The 15,777-nt window shown below is 50.1% G+C and overlaps 1 pseudogene; it reads right to left on the minus strand.

The window, feature by feature from the left end:
* The window catches only part of LOC120381418, a 360,540-nt pseudogene that overhangs the window by 18,991 nt on the left and 325,772 nt on the right, over nt 1-15,777 (minus strand).

The raw sequence follows: 15,777 nt of genomic DNA on the forward strand, positions 1-15,777 counted from the left end.
TTTGTCTCTTTTCATCTTCCAGCCATTGGGTCTTGTTAGGCCTTTCTCTGCTCGATTAAAGAGGCCTTTAATACCCAATAATTTCTCTCCATTAAGGCACTTCAACACTTCAATGAAGTCACCTTTCAATCTTCTTTTGATCAGCTAAACAGGTTGAGCTCTTTCCATAGCTCCCTAGAAGGCATTTTTCTCCGGCCCTCAGAACATTTGGTGGCTCTTTGCTGCCCCATCTCCAATTTCACAACATCTTTTTCACATGAGGACACCAAAACTGGAGGCAGTATTCCAGTATCAGTCTCACTGATGCCGTGTCACCTCTTGTAATGTTATTGACATAATCTGTAACTGTATAGATCACCGTTGCGACCACGGTTGTATATTTGCAGCGAATATTGTAGAAAGGTTGTCGTGTAAGAGGTCTATGGAGTGGTTCTGATTGGCTGATTATAATGATGCTATCTCTAGATGTGGATCATTTTTGTAGTTGACGTTATGAATATTGGCTCTAGGCTGCCTGTATTTCAAACTTGTGCTCTGCTTCAGGGAACACCCCAGACAAGTTGGTGTCAGTTCTGCCTAGAACGAATGCTCCTTTAGTGGGGTGATCCACAGGGAGTAGCTCAAACCTCCAAAGTGCCTGGCCAGGGGCAGGACATTAGCCCAGCAAGGGAGGGGTGTGGCAGTGACATCACAAAGGTCTTTTGCAGGACCTCAGCCTATTGGTCTAAGGTGGTGGGGAGGTGGTGACCTCACAGAGAGATGCTGACATCAGCCAGGCAGGAGAGGGGCGAAGGGCCAGGGAAACCTCAGAGACCCCTGTGGCTTTGCTGCAGCAAGTCTCCTTCTCCAGGTCTCTCTTTGAGGACTGAGAGAGTATTCGGGTTCACGGATGTGAGCGCCAGGAGGAACCTTTTTAAGTTTTCTCCTTCCCTTTTAGTGATTTTAATAGAAAACAGCCGTCCCTGTTTAGAAGGTAAGAGCCTCCTGGAGGTTTGAAAGCTGTTCAGTCTGATCCATCTGGTGAGAGTTGAATTCTAGGCATGGAAAACACAAGCTTAAGGAGGCCGAATTTTATTCTGAATTTTATTTGATCCCCACCAGCGACCTGGGCCATCCTTTGGGCTCTCTGGTGAGAACCCTCAGCCTCCCGTCCTCAGTCTCTACCCTGATTGGCTGAGCAGGGGGTTATTGACAGGGAGGAGACTCAGGTCCTTGTTGGTCTCTTTTAAGACCAAGGAAATAAGTCAGAACCAGTTCTGTGTTTGACAAATTTTGCTGCTTCTCTGCATTAATGGTCTCTGAGTTGTTCATGATTCTCTCTAACATTGCAGTTCTCCTCAAATACTTGCTGAATAATTCCTGTGCACTGTTGTTGGTCTGGAGCTCATCAGAGAGCACTTTACTCAGGTCATTCAATGTCTGAAATTCAAGGTTAGTTTGAAAATCAGGGCTCTTGGGTCCTATTCCCAACTCTGCCACTGACTGGCCATGTGACCTCAGACAAGTCAATTCTCCTTTCTCAGCCTCAGCTTCTCCCTCTTTCAAGTAGGGATAATAATGATCTTCTCCTACCTACCTCATGGTGGGTGAAGGATGGGGATCCATTGGAGAGTGTCACTAGGAGTAGTGCATAATATGAGGTGTCCTATCACGTTTACTCAGAGCAGATTATGACATAATAGAATAGCTGAAAATCTATTTTATTTGTATTTTTTTATTTTTAAATTGTTAAGAGCAGCAACGACTTAGCTCAGATTGAAGCATCTTATCTAATTTTTGAGATCGAAGTGTCTCCTCTTTGTGTGTGACGAGACAATCTAACACACTGTGACAAACAGGAGATGCTTTTGTTTTGCAACAAAATCTTTTTGCAAAGAATTTTCATCCCACTTGTTATGATTTCGAGAAACAAACTGGTTTAGTCTGAATGGGATTTTCTGACAGAAATGGTTTCAATGAAATTTCCCACCATCTCGATTCCTGGGCTCCATCCCTGCCTCTGGGGGTTTGCTGTTTGTTAGAACAGGAGTCGGAACTGGTGGCTTCTCTTTCTGGCTCTGCCACTGCCTTGCTGTGTAGACCCTTGGGTAGGTCATTTCCCTTCTCTGGACCTCAGGCTGCTCCCCATCTATCCAATGGGAACAGGGACAATTCTCGAGCTCTGGGCAGTCATGAGCCTGAGGGAGATAAGGGGCGATAAAACCCTCTGTGAAGGAGAAAGGGGAGTTTCACGGTGTTTAGCACCAAGGAATTCTATAGTTTGCTAAAATGTCTAGTCTGTGGAAACAAGAAATGGTCGGGCCCAAATTTTTTAACCACTGCCTTTTCTAAAGCCCATTCAGGGATGTGAGTCTCTGTCTTTTCGGTACCTGGGGTTCTTTGCCAGCAGGAGAGAAGAGGTTCCTGCCTCCATTTTTGGGGCCTTAACAAACCAGGTGTTGTGCCCCAGTTCTCGTCTGAGATCCCTGAAAAAGAACATCTTCCCATCCATGAACAAGACAGGACCTATCTTTGAAAGGGGAACAAAGAGACCCCTGGGACTTGCAGACTAGCCAGCCTCACTTCCATAGCTGGAGAGATACTGGAATACATTCGTAAACACTCAGTTTGTCAGCAGCACCTACAGGAGAATTTGATTCTTAGGACGAGTGAGCATGGATTTGTCAAGAACAAATCATCCCAAACCCATCCTCTTTCCTTCTTTGGCAGGGTTCTGGGCCTAGTGGAGGTGGGTAAACAGTAGATGGGATCTATCTCGGGGTTACTAAGGCTTTTGACACAGTCCCGCAGGACATTCTCACAAGCAAACCAGGGAAATGCGGTCCAGCTGCAATCAGTGTCATGTGCGTGCAGAGCTGGTTGAAAGCCCAGACTCCAAGGGCCCTTCTCCATGTTTGGCTGCCCAACAGAGAGGGTGCACCTAGTGGGTCTGGCAGGGATCAGTCCGGGGTCCGGTGCTATTCAATAGTTTCATGAATGATTTGGAAAATGGAGTGGAGATCATGCTTCTAAAATGTGCAACTGACACCAAGCACTTTGGAGCTCAGGATTGGAATTCAAAACGCCCTTAACAAATTGGAGACTTGGTCTTCTTGAGCCAAACCCCATGGCTGGGCCCCTCTCTCTAGACTGGGCTGAAGTGAAACCCCAGAGCCAGACACTCCTCCTCCTGGGCAGTGCGCTCCGACCTTGAATGGTCAGATGCTGCTTAGCTCTGTCAGAGCAGCTTTGGCTGGGGGATTCTCCCAGCAATTTCCAATAGCGGGAAGGTACGAAATCCCCATTTGCCTGCTGGGGACGGAGCCCTAGAGCGGGGAGCAACTTGCCCAGAGTCCCCCAGGAAAAGGAAAACAACCAGCAGTGGAACCAATAGGAAACCCAGCAGTGGAACCCAGGAGTCCTGGGGGTGTGCTAGGGTGACCAGATGTCCCAATTTTATAGGGACAGTCCCAATTTTGGGGTCTTTTTCTTATCTAGGATCCTATTACCCCCCCACTCCCTGTCCCGATTTTTCACACTTGCTGTCTGGTCACCCTAGGGTGTGCACATGTGGGGTCCCAGCTGCTCCCTGCCCCCCTCATTGAAGCAGGTGTGCAGGGTTACTGCCCTGGGAACTGCAGGGCACCAGTGGCCATGGGGCTGGCTGGAGGCAGGGCAGGGGCTGATTGAAGGTAGGGTCTGGCTGCAGGGAGGGCAAGGGGTGCGGGGCTGGCTGGAGACAGGGGTGTGTGGGGCAGGCTGGCTGGCTTCAGGCAGGGACGCAGGGGGGGTGCATCAGGGGTTGGCAGGGCTGGAGACAGAGGAGTGCGGGACTGGCTGGCTTCAGGCAGGCGGGTGTGGCAGGAGTTGGCTGGAGACAGGGCAGGGTGTGCATGGCTGGGGGTGTGTGGGAGCTGGCTGGCTTTGGGCGGGACCACAGGGGGGTGCGGCAGGAGTTAGCTGGAGACAGGGCAGGGGTGTGGCAGGGGCTGGCTGTGGGCAGGGGGTGTGGGGCTGGCTCCAGGCAGGGCAGGGAGGATGCGGCTGGTGTGGGCAGGGCAGAGGGTGCAGGGCTGGCTGCAGACAGGGGCTGGCTGCGGGCAGGGCAGGGGGTGTGGGGCTGGCTGTGGTCAGGGCAGGGGGTGCAGGGCTGGCCGCAGACAGGGGCTGGCTGCAGGCAGGGCATGGGATGCAGGGCTGGCTGGAGGCAGGGCAGGGGGGTTCAGCAGGGGCTGGCTGGAGCCGGGGTGTGCGGAGCTGGCTGGAGACAGGGGCTGCCTGCAGGGAGGGCAGGGGGTGGAGGGCTCACTGAAAATGTACCGAGAGGTATTTTAAGGTGAAGATAACACCATGGTTACCAGGTGACTGGCACATCCTGGGTTAAAGAAAGGAAGGGACCTGGAGTTAATAGTCTGAAGTATTTGTGTTACCAACCCTGTCGCTGTCTGACCCCCCTTCAGTGTGGAGCAGGTGTGTACGTTGCTGTGTGGAACGCACAGACTCCTGCAGAGCAGGGGCAGCTGTTTCCATGGCAGAGAGCCTGGCACTTAGGAGACTTTCCTGACTTGCTGTTTTGAAGCAATTCAGTAAAATAACGGTGGAGCTACAATGTCCGGTCCAAAATTTCAGCCCCCCCTGGTGCAAAAATGCTATTTTAGGATCTAAACAGGAGGCTTCCAGTGCTAGGACACCTGACCAGAGAGCTCAGTGGGGGCATAACAGCTGCTGACTCTGAGGGTCCTGGGCTAAATCCATTTGCAGGTGGAGGCGTTTCAATTTATTTGATCGATAATGAGGAAGGTGAAGATTTAATCGCAGGTATTTTTAGTAAATGTCATGGGCAGATCATGGGCAAAAACCAAAAGCTCATTGCCCATGACCCGGCCATGACTTATACCATAAATACCCCTCACTGAATCTTGGGGAGGGAGGCCCAGGGGGTCCGTGGCACCAGCTGTCGGCGCAGGGAGCCAAGGGGGCCCGTGGCACCATGTACTGGGGGAAAAGCCACGGGGACCCACTGCCACTCCAGATGCTGCCAGGTCAGGGGAGCCCCAGAGGCCAGCCCTGCTCCGGCCACCTCTGGACAGGTGCCAGGAGCCACTGAGCTGTGGCTGCGCCTGCCACCCTTGGAACCACTGCTCAGGCTGCCCCCAGGCCAGCTGCTGGGGCAGCCACGGAGTCAGCCGCAGTGGCCACTGCAGAAGCCACAGAATCTATGACTTGTGCAGCCTCCGTGACACAAAGGGATCCCTACTAAAGAGACAAACCCCTCCCTGCTGTGACTGCAGTTCCTGGAAGGAAAGAGAAGAACAGAAAGTGAAGAGAGAAGGAAAGAGAGAAACTCCCTGTCACCTCTCTCCCCTGCTCCCTCCCCCTTGTATTCTGTAACCCCATCTCACTGGGTTCCCTGTGCTGGTGCCATGGGGGTGACACTAGAGTTCTGGGGATTTGGGGGGAGGGGAAGGGGGCTCTTCACTTCTCAGCATTTCACACAAATTTGTCTTTGAGCTGAAGTTTCTCCTGTGGGGCCTCTCAGTCAGAGCTGTACCCCACCCCCACCCCCAGTGGGGGTGTGTGTAAATTGCAGAGCAGGCAGAGAAGTCGCCCATAAAGGTTCATATTGGTCTGGTGACTGGTTCTGACCGGGGTCCCACGTCCTCTGACACAGGATCATGTGCAGAACATGGGAGCTCTGGCTTTTCCTAAATGCTGTAGACTGTGAGTTCCTGGAAAGGGCAGGGGAGAGGGAGCAAGAGGAGAAAGGCAGAGACATTGGAGACGAGGAATTGGGAGGAGAAGAAGGAGAGAACAGAGAGACAATAAATGATTGAAGTGGAACAGGTGTCCCAACTCCATCTTGCTCATCACAGGTGTTCAGAGAGACAGGTAGTTGCAGGTTTTCCAGAGTCAAGTCTGAACTTTGATTCTAACAATGTGCATTGAAATATCAAGGAGATCTCCACATACCTGATCTCTTCCCCCTCCCCTTTTTTAGAATTAATTTTTATTTTGACGTGTTTGGCTTAACTGTGATCGTCTCTTTCCCCACCTGTATTGCAATTTGGGAGTTATTTTTATTTTGCCTCCCTTTTGTTCATGTCATTATAATTGTAACAGCAAAGGAATCTGCAGAAGCAAAAACTGACTCAAAACTTCATTTCCCCATCATGCCGGAACATCCTACAAAGAGCTCACGCAGCTGGAATCATAACACGCAAGGCCAGGGGATGGGAGATGCAGGTTTCCAAGTGTTCTGTCTTTCTCAGATGACACATTCTAGTCCCTTGTGTGCCTCCATCCTGTATGACCTGCTGGACTTCGACACATTTATTATTTCATTCTATAGATAATGTGATTGTTACACAATGTGACTGAAATTAAACCACTTCCAGATGAGGAAACAACAGAAGGGAAAAGCCATTATTGCATTGGCTGGGAATCAAACCCAGATCAACTGTTTGGAAGGCACCTACGCACACCACTATACCACCAATGCATCTGGCAGGAGTAGCTTTCCTGCAGGCTCTGTGTGCTGGCAAAGGGGGTGACACATGACCATGGACGTAGTGAGCAGGTTGGATGGGCTGGAAGCTACCTGACAGCTGGGAGCAGAGTTAGGATCCCAGAGTGACTGAAAGGGGGCAAAGGTGAAAACAGATCTCACTGGGAGCTGGCCCCACACCTGCCCCGCCCCAGGAGAGGGGAACTGAAGCTCAACTTCAATCACAGAAAAATCTTCCCTGAGAAGGAAGGGAACAGCTTGTTTTAAAGACCAGGTTTGTGTTTGTTCCTGCTACATACGGAGGGGCTGGGACGGGTAGTGCTAATTCCAGCCCCCAGACTCTGGGAGGATAAGGAACAAATTCAGGCTGCCAGTGACCTGCAGGAGGGAGATGATCTTTTGACAGTGACGGACACCTCATCCTAAAGGCCTTTGTCTGCCCCCTTTCAGTGACTGTTTGGCACAGGAATGCAGCCCCCACTCCTGGGTCTCTCCTGGGGAAATAATGTTTCTGTGCAAAACACCAAAGCTTTTAACAGAAAGGAAGAAAAGGAAATGGCCACACGATGGGACTAGCACATAAGGAATGAAACACAAGATCCTTCTCCCCTGTGCATTGACTTTTAACCTTGTTTGTGATGGTGGTGTATCCATGTTGGTCCCAGGGGTCCTCTGGGGCGCCGAGCATTGGCCACTTTCGGGAGAGTGGGCTAGATGAACTGGTCTGACTCAGTGTAGCTGTTCTTATGTTCTAACTGCTGGTTATGGAAGAGACGACCTTCCAGGCTACACAGAACTGAAGGATGCTGGGTTAGCTCCACAGCTTGTCTCTTTCACCAGCAGAGGTTGGTCCTCTGCAAGCTCTTACCCTCACCCGCCTTGTCTCTCTTGGACTCTGAAAAGTGCTTTCTCTCCACTCCCCTTGGAGAGAAGTTAAGTTTCCCTTTGGGCAACTATCAGGCTGAAGCAATTGTATTGACTGTGACACTAGAATTGAAGATTTAATATTATAAATGAATGAGTCTAAACCTGAGGTTCTGGTTTTCACATTGGTTTTTCTAACTCAGTTCCCAATGCTCTTCTAGAAAGGCCTCCAGGATGCCTGCCCAGCCCAGCAAAAGTGGCCAGGAGAAAGCCCACACTGCTGCTCTTTCAGGTAGTTGAAGGCTGCTATCAAACTCTCCTCACTCAGTCAGTCCCCAGTCTGTGGCAGTGCATAGGATTCTTCCATCCTAAGTGCAGGACTCTGCACTTCTCCTTCTTGAACCTCCTCAGATTTCTTTTGGCCCAATCCTCCAATTTGTCTAGGTCGTTCTGGACCCAAACCCTGTCCTCCAGCGTTTGGATTCTTTACATGCTTTCACAGAGCAAAGAGCACATGTTCCATGATTTCATAGGGCAGAGTTCTGTGCTATCGGGAGCTTTCCCTGTGTGAATTTGACAGGTGGATCAACATAGAGACACATTGTGACCCTTCTCAGGGTGCTGAGGGCTGTGAGTCTCCTTGTTGCCACCTGCCACAAGGAAGAGGGAGTTTTGCATTTGGCAGCTGGATGTTAGTGACCAAACTCACCAGCCTGCTGGAACTCAAGGACCCTCCTCTGAGCTACAGCAGCCACCTTAACCCTTGAGTTCCTTCAATGTGTCCCCCTCTGGGGTCCAGCCCGGATCACCAGATACTCGGTGAAATCCCAGATCCTCTCTTCCCCAAGTATCCCAGGTTACTAGATTTACTGTGGACCATTGCTACTGTATCTCACACAGCACTTGAGTACAGTTATCGAAAAAGCAAAAAATTTATTTCACAACGGATAGAGATTTAAACATACAAACGTGAGTGATGGAAACCAACTGTTACCAACTAAACAAAGGCAGAAAGTGATAGAATAGAAAGGCCAGCACAAAAAACAGAGAGAGGAACAATAAGATACTAAAAGGACAATGGTTGGAACTCTCCATTTCTCTCAGTCTTTGGACTGATGGGTAGTAGAGCTGTAGCAACAGTTGAGGAACCAGGGTAAATTAAATCTAAGGTTTGAGCTGCTAGCTTTTCGCACACTCACGGCATTCAAAGGGCCTTTCCCCTGTGTGGATTCTCTGATGTCTAGAAAGGTCTGATCTTTGAGTGAAGCTTTTCCCACACTCACGGCATTCATAGGGCCTTTCCCCTGTGTGGATTCTCTGATGTTGAGAAAGGTTTGAGCTGCTAGTGAAGCATTTCCCACACTCACGGCATTCAAAGGGCCTCTCTCCTCTGTGGATTGTTTGATGCCTAATAAGGTGCGAACTGCGATTGAAGGTTTTCCCGCACTCAGTGCATTCATAGGGCCTGTCCCCTGTGTGGATCCTCTGATGTCTAGAAAGGGCTGAGCTGTGAGAGAAGGTTTTTCCACACTCACTGCATGTATTTTTTCTCTTTCGCCTGAGGATATCTTGCTGTGTTGTGGTTTCCATGAGGATCTTCTGAGTTCCCCAAGAAGAAATAAATTTATCCACTTTCTTCCCTGGCTGGTTTCCTTGATCTGTTTTTGGTCTGTGCTGAATCTCCCAGGATTTTCCCTGCTCATGACTCCTGGATACATTCCTTTTTGATCTTTGCAATAATGCTCTGTTTTTACCCACTGGCTCAACATTTTCAGGCTGAGAATTCTGCTCCTCTTTCTCACATGCCATTGCATCACCTGCTGTGATAGAGACAGAAACCTCAAACAGGGATGGAAAGGGGAAGACCAAACAAAAACAAGTGCTGAAGACAGGTCAAATAAAAATCAGGAGCTGAACTCCCCCAAACTCTTCCCCCATGTAGGAGAGAGGAGGGGGATGAATTCAGCCTTCACATCCCATCCAAATACGCAGGGGGAAGGGAGGAAGCTACTGCCTGGTGTCTGCTAGGAGCTATAGGAAACCATGAACTATATTTACACTGAGGATATGACCCCTGCAAGGGACAATAATGAACTGTGAGACCTCCCCAAGGGCTTTGTTGGGCATCCCAGATGTTTCCTTCAGGCACTTACAGATTCTGTGGTGGTTTAATGTTTCCTCACCTGTGCAGGAAGATCTCAGGATCTCTCTTTCCTCTGAACCCTGGAGGTCTCTGACCCATGGCTCTTCCCCTTGTTCCAGCTGGGAGATCACATCAAGTTGGAAAACTAGAAACCCTGCTCAGATGAAAGAAAACAAAGGAGTTCAGTTGATTACATAAGACTTGGTCATAAAAAAACATTCTATTAATTTAACTTCAGTGCTTAGTGTGACCTGGTGGGCCAGGGGCAGTTCTCACTGAAAATGCCAAGATCAGGGCAGGCTGAAAAAGGGAGAGCAGATGCTCCCAAAACTGCTGGTTAACACTGAAGTTAAACTCACCGACCAGTCACCAACTGTGCTTCTGATCCCCGACACGGGTAATCAAGAAGCTGAAAAAAGAAATCACACGGTCCCCTTTATTGCATCCCTGTTCTCTGACTCCCAATCAGCAACTAGGTCCAGCACAGTGAGAGGATATTTAAAAACTCTGCTCACATAAACAAAGTGTTCCTCTGACCCCAAAGGCTCAGCCACATCACCAGGTCAGTATAGGTTTGGATATTACCCAAAATTCCACCCTTCCAGACAATCCTTTAGCATCTAAACTAAAGGTTTAAATGAAAGAAAGAAAGAAAGAAGTTAAATGGGAAAGCAGTCAGATACATTCCAAAATGGATATATCAGGTTCTTAGCAGTATTGGTGAGTTGCTGGCTTGAAAGTCCGTCTGGAACACATCCATAGCTTGGATGGGTCATTCAGTCCTTTGTTCCAGGGTTCAGTTTGTAGAGAAGTTGCTCCAGAGGTAGGAAGGGGGATTGAAGACAAATGGAGATGATGCAGCTGCCCTTTATATTCCTTTTGCCATGTGGCCTGTACTTTCTGTGTCCCAAACACAAGCTTCACAGCATGTGGCATAGAAAAGCCTTGGAGTTCTCATTACACAGGCATACCCCGGCATGTCTTGCTGACTCAATAGGTGTATCCCCTTGGTCCTTTCCATGGGCTCATTGTACAGATGATGGCCCTCAATGGGCCATCAAACAGGCTACGCAGTGTTGATGCCAATATGTATGGGAGTGTCACCCAGAAACACTGCACAAGTCTGGAAATACAGATATACCCTACATATCTATAACTCACAATACAAAGGTGATACAAATGTAGAAACAAAATGATCATACTTGGCAAATCATAACATTTTCACTGACACCTTACATGGCATATCTAGCACAATTCATTGCAATTTTATCAGATTATATTATTATTTTATTATTAATACCAAAGTGTCTCACAATTCCATACAGTGTCACACTTGGTAAACCAGTGAATTCCCAGGACCAGTTCCTCAGGGCCTTGAAGATGCCGAACACTGTGCTTATAAGAGATTGAAATACCCACATATCTGCTGGGAACACACACACAGACACTGTGTCAGTCTACACCCAGTGTTCACTCTTCTAGAAAATTATGATCAATTTTGTACACAGTATGGCTTGTGAGGTATCATTTGAAAACGCATAATCTACTGAATATTATCCTCCTGTTAAAATGTGTAGTAACACTGTATGTAAAGTTATGAGATTTTACAGTATGAGATTACTGAAAATGTTACAATTCTGGGGAATACCCACAGAGCAGTTCCTCAGAGACAGCAAGGCAAACAGCTGGTCAAACAGCCATTCTCCTGTGGGGGGGAAGGTGTGAAGAAGACATTTACATTCCATCACAGGGACCTCTTGAAGCTGTTGTGGAAAACGACCACACGACTGATTTTGAATCAGCTCAGCCTGAGGCTCTTTTCTTAGTTAAAAGTGCGCAGGGGGCGACAGCTATTGGAATACTGTCCCCTGAGCTAAAAATCACACAAGCCTTTTAAAGCTTAAAACCCCAAACAACGACACATATGTTGCACGTTAATTACCTTATTTGGAATATATTGCAAAATATGATGCAAGCAATGTTGGAAATAGTTAAGAAAGGGATAGATACGACAGAATATATCATATATCATATTTGTAAAAACAGCAAATAAATCCATGATAGACCCTCATCTTGAATACTGCATGAAGATGTTGTCGCCCCCATCTCAAAAAAAGATATATTGGAATTGGAAAAGGTTCAGAAAAGAGCAACAAAAATGATTAGGGATATGGAACAGTTATGCCAGACCTAACCCCCAGTTTCACTTGAGCAAACAGGAGCTATTTGACACTGTGTGATACGGCTCCTGTGCTCTGTTCCCAAAGTGTTCTGCAGCAGGGGAGGGTCTCTGGTAGTGTGTGTGTGTCACTGGCATATTGGGGTGATGTTGAAACAGGACAGAGTAGAGGTGGCATCATGGGGCTGGCGTGAACCTTTTCTCTTCATTTTCCCCTTCCAAGATCCGAGGGGACAGGAACCCTTACCCAGCGAGGTCACCGCCTCATAGTTCTGCTGCATGACATCCCAGTAGAGGGCTCTCTGAGTGGGGTCCAGCAGAGCCCACTCTTCCCTGGTGAAATGCACAGCCACCTCCTCGAAGGTCACCGGCTCCTGAAAGAGCAAGAGTCCAACACTCAGGACCTGTTTCCCCACTCACAGCCCCACTATTTGTGGCAGAGAGGAGCCAATCAAATGGAAGCTCTGGGTGGATCCCACTCAACAGAGTCCAACCCCCACCCCGCTCAGCGTATCCAGCAAATACCAGGGTGAGGGGACGAAGCGAGAGCCCCTTGTCTCTCCCAGCGGATCCATCACACACCTACTAGCCACCGACTGATACAGGAGATGGAGCCCCTAGCAGGGTCCAGGGAGAGCTCCCTGGTAGGAAGCCCAATAGCCTCCTCCTTGTGAGGAGCGGGATATGAAGGGAGAGGCAGCTCCAATAAGCCTGACTCATGGGTGCCCCCTTCATATCTCACAGCAGCCGCTGGTTAGTGAGCTCAGGCTCCAGCACTGGTAGTCTGGTCAGTTTGACTAGCTCCATGTAGGTGGGCTATTTTCTTTCTTCACAAATTAGGGCATTTCCACCTCCGAACCTCCTGTGTCTGTTCCTAGAATCTAGGCCACTTATTAAATAACTCCCAGCAGGTTTGCCACACCCTGGCCTCCTCCTTTCCCCACCCTGTGCATTTCCTGCCCCGCTCCAACCTCCAAACCAGACTGTGCAAATCTTCCCATCTCCGGTGTATTTGCTCTCCCTCTCCTCCAGCAGGAACCCACCAGCAACCCCCCGATGATCTCTACCTGAGTTGGCTCCACTGCAGCCATTTCTCTTCCCTGTCCCACGCCAGGCTGGGATGAGCTGGAGCAAAACATGGACGCCATTCTGCAGCCTGTCTGGGGGAGAAGGGCAGTTGTGGACGTCTCACAACCAGTTTTAGTCAATTTCACATCAGAATTCCCCCAGGCCCTTTCCCTGCACACAGACATCCTAGATTCTGCCATGCTGGGAAATGCTCAATCTGTTTATTACCACGTAGTCCTGGCCCCTCCTGCCAGGCTAAGCCCACAGAGACATTTTTAACCTCCCTTCTCCATCCACTCACCTCATAACAAAGTCTATGAACACAAGGCTAGAAAAGAGCAGAACCAAAGGAGTCACTGTGGGGGATTCCCTCGGACACTGACCCCAGGGCAGCCACATTCCGGCAGGGGGAATATGGAGTCAGGAACTGGCTTTTCCTCTGTCTGATCCTTGTTTTGTTCACTGGAAAGTGGTTCTGCCCAGGGATGCAGCAATACATGTGTCTGGGTGGAAATATCTCCCCCCTCATTTCTCCCACTGCCCCTTTCAGTCTCTCCTTCCCCTGTCCTCTCTCCCTGCCCCTCTGGCTGGGAAAGTCCCATTCCTGGGGGCTTTGCTCTCCCATGGCTGGATTTTCTCCTGGCAATTGCTAATGGGAGGAGAAATGAGGAGGGGCGCTTTTTGCAGAGTCACTTTCTTGCCAGTCCCCAGCACTTTCCCTGAGGTCTTTCAGTTACCTGGAGACTCTGGCTCAGAATTTAGTATTAACAGGGCCTAGGGCTGCCCTAGGGGGCTAGGACCAGCTGGAGAAAGTCATCCCCTGGGCCGGGCAGAGAAGCAGCTTTAATTCAGGTCACTTCCCAGCACAGAACCCCACTGGGGGAGCAGCAGCTGCTAAGCCTGGTCTCCCCGATCACAACAGAGGCTGCAGCGTCTGACCCAGGAAGCTGAACCCCAGTATCCTGAGCAGAGAGGTTACAGAGCGTTTGAGCAGCTTCCCTCCTTTAGCTCTCTGGGGAGAGCAGCTAATGAGAGCCCCTCCTCACAGGGAGAACTGCTGATCTCATTTGCCCCACTGTCCATCCAGAGTCACTCCTTGTTTTTCCATACAGTGACTCTGGATTAACATTGGTCTCAATGAAACCAGAGTTCAGAAAGAATGAGTCCAGAATGCTGTGGAAGAGACGATCGTGTGGCAGTGCTGACCCCCCTCCCAACTCCCTCACCCCCAGATATAGGACAAGGATGGTGGGGATGGCGGGGGGGCATTTTCCCAACAGAACCGGAAGTTCCTGCAGTTTTCAAGATGGGAGGAAAGCAAAAATCTGTGATTTCACCTCACAGTGTTTGATTAGTGGCTAGAAAGTTATCACAGTGACTGGGCCTGGCCAGGGAATGCCAGGCAGTGCTTGGAGCCAGGATTCTGGCATAAGCTAATCACGAAGAAGAAGAGGGGTCAGGAGCAGCCCCCAGAGCCCCAGCCAGCCCCCCCACAGATACTCCCTGGGACCCAGCCCCCAGAGTCCCTGGCCAGGGACCTCAGATACCCCTCAGAGCCCCACCGGCCAGAGAACCCCCACCAGATCTTCATTGACAGGTTGGGAATCCCAAAGGGTTCCCCCCACCAAGAGACCCCAACAGCCAGAGACCCCCCAAAAGGGACCCCCACTGGGAACTCAGTCCCTCACTGCCTGCCTAGGATCCCCCCCCCTGCCCTCCAGCAGGATCTGCTCTGCCCTTTGCCTGGCACCCCCTCCGCCCCCCTGCGGGATCCCCTGTTGCTTTACAGGGGCACCCCCTGGCCTAGCACCGGGGATTCTCCCACACACACTCTGTGCACTGGGCACGGCAGCGATCCCAGGAGTCTGCGGGAGAAGCCCAGACAGAGCCCCTGGCACAGCCCCAGGCTCCCTCTAACCCCCTGTCCCGCCTCCCCAAGAGACGCCCACCCCGGCTGTTCTGCAGCCAACAGGCCCCCAGCGATACCCACCTCCAGGACCCACAGCCTCAGGGCTGGGCACATCACACCCCCCCCCTGAACCCCCAAACCCCCCGAACCCACCAACCTCCCGCGGGTCCCCCCGGCCCAGCCACCCCGAGGCCTCCCCCCACCACAATACCCCTTCAGCTGCTATCTCCCCATAGCCCCACCCCACCCAGCAACACTGTTACCTCACAGTGCCTGAGAAGTGGATAGAAAGTGACCACCGCCCCCTGCTGGCCAGTCCCACAGGCAGAGGGAGCCCTGGGGGATGTCTCTTGAACAGGAGAATGGAAGGCCTGGAGGGACAAAATAGGTAAGAAATGTCCATGCCTGTCACTAGCAAATAATGGCTACCATGGATCCACCCCAGAGGTGGCTACATCTTAGCAGTGTGGGAATCAACCCCTCACAGAGGCCATTTGCCATGGGGCTTGGGATACTTCTCAACTCACACTGCACTCAGAGTGACCTCCTCATCCCGTGCCAGCTGGAGAAAAGAAAAGGGTCCAGACAACTCTCCCGTTACCAGCTGGGGACCACTGATCCCCAAACAGGGGGAGGCCTCTGGCTTTGATGGGTATTAAATATGTGGCTGTTCTCTTTCTTCGGCAAACATTTTAACAGAGGTAAAGGAGGGACCAAATGATTCACAAAGGAGTCGGGAAAGATGATCTCTGGGCAATTTCACCCCCTGCGACCTCCAGGATGGAGAAGAACTCAGGGCAACAGGTTCCCTCGAAGGAAGAAGTTGCTGGGATTTAGAAACACGGGAACAGCCCCAAACCCGAGAGGATTTTTAATTGACGTTTGATAATGACATAGAAAGAGGCAAAACCTGAGCTTTGAGACCAACGTTCAGAAATGAAAGAGAAAGGGTGGAAATCTGAGAGATTTTGGATCCATTTTGGAAATTATAGAGAGGAAAGTGGAAAATCAGAGGGATTTTATATCAGTTGTTGATAGGAGACAAAATCTGAGTGTTTCACATCAATATTTGATAAATGAATAAAGAGGAAATGGGCAACATTTGCAAACATTTTATATCCAGGTTCAAG

This window comes from Mauremys reevesii, linkage group 14 (assembly GCF_016161935.1).
Source record: "Mauremys reevesii isolate NIE-2019 linkage group 14, ASM1616193v1, whole genome shotgun sequence".
In the NCBI taxonomy this organism is placed as follows: domain Eukaryota; kingdom Metazoa; phylum Chordata; order Testudines; family Geoemydidae; genus Mauremys; species Mauremys reevesii.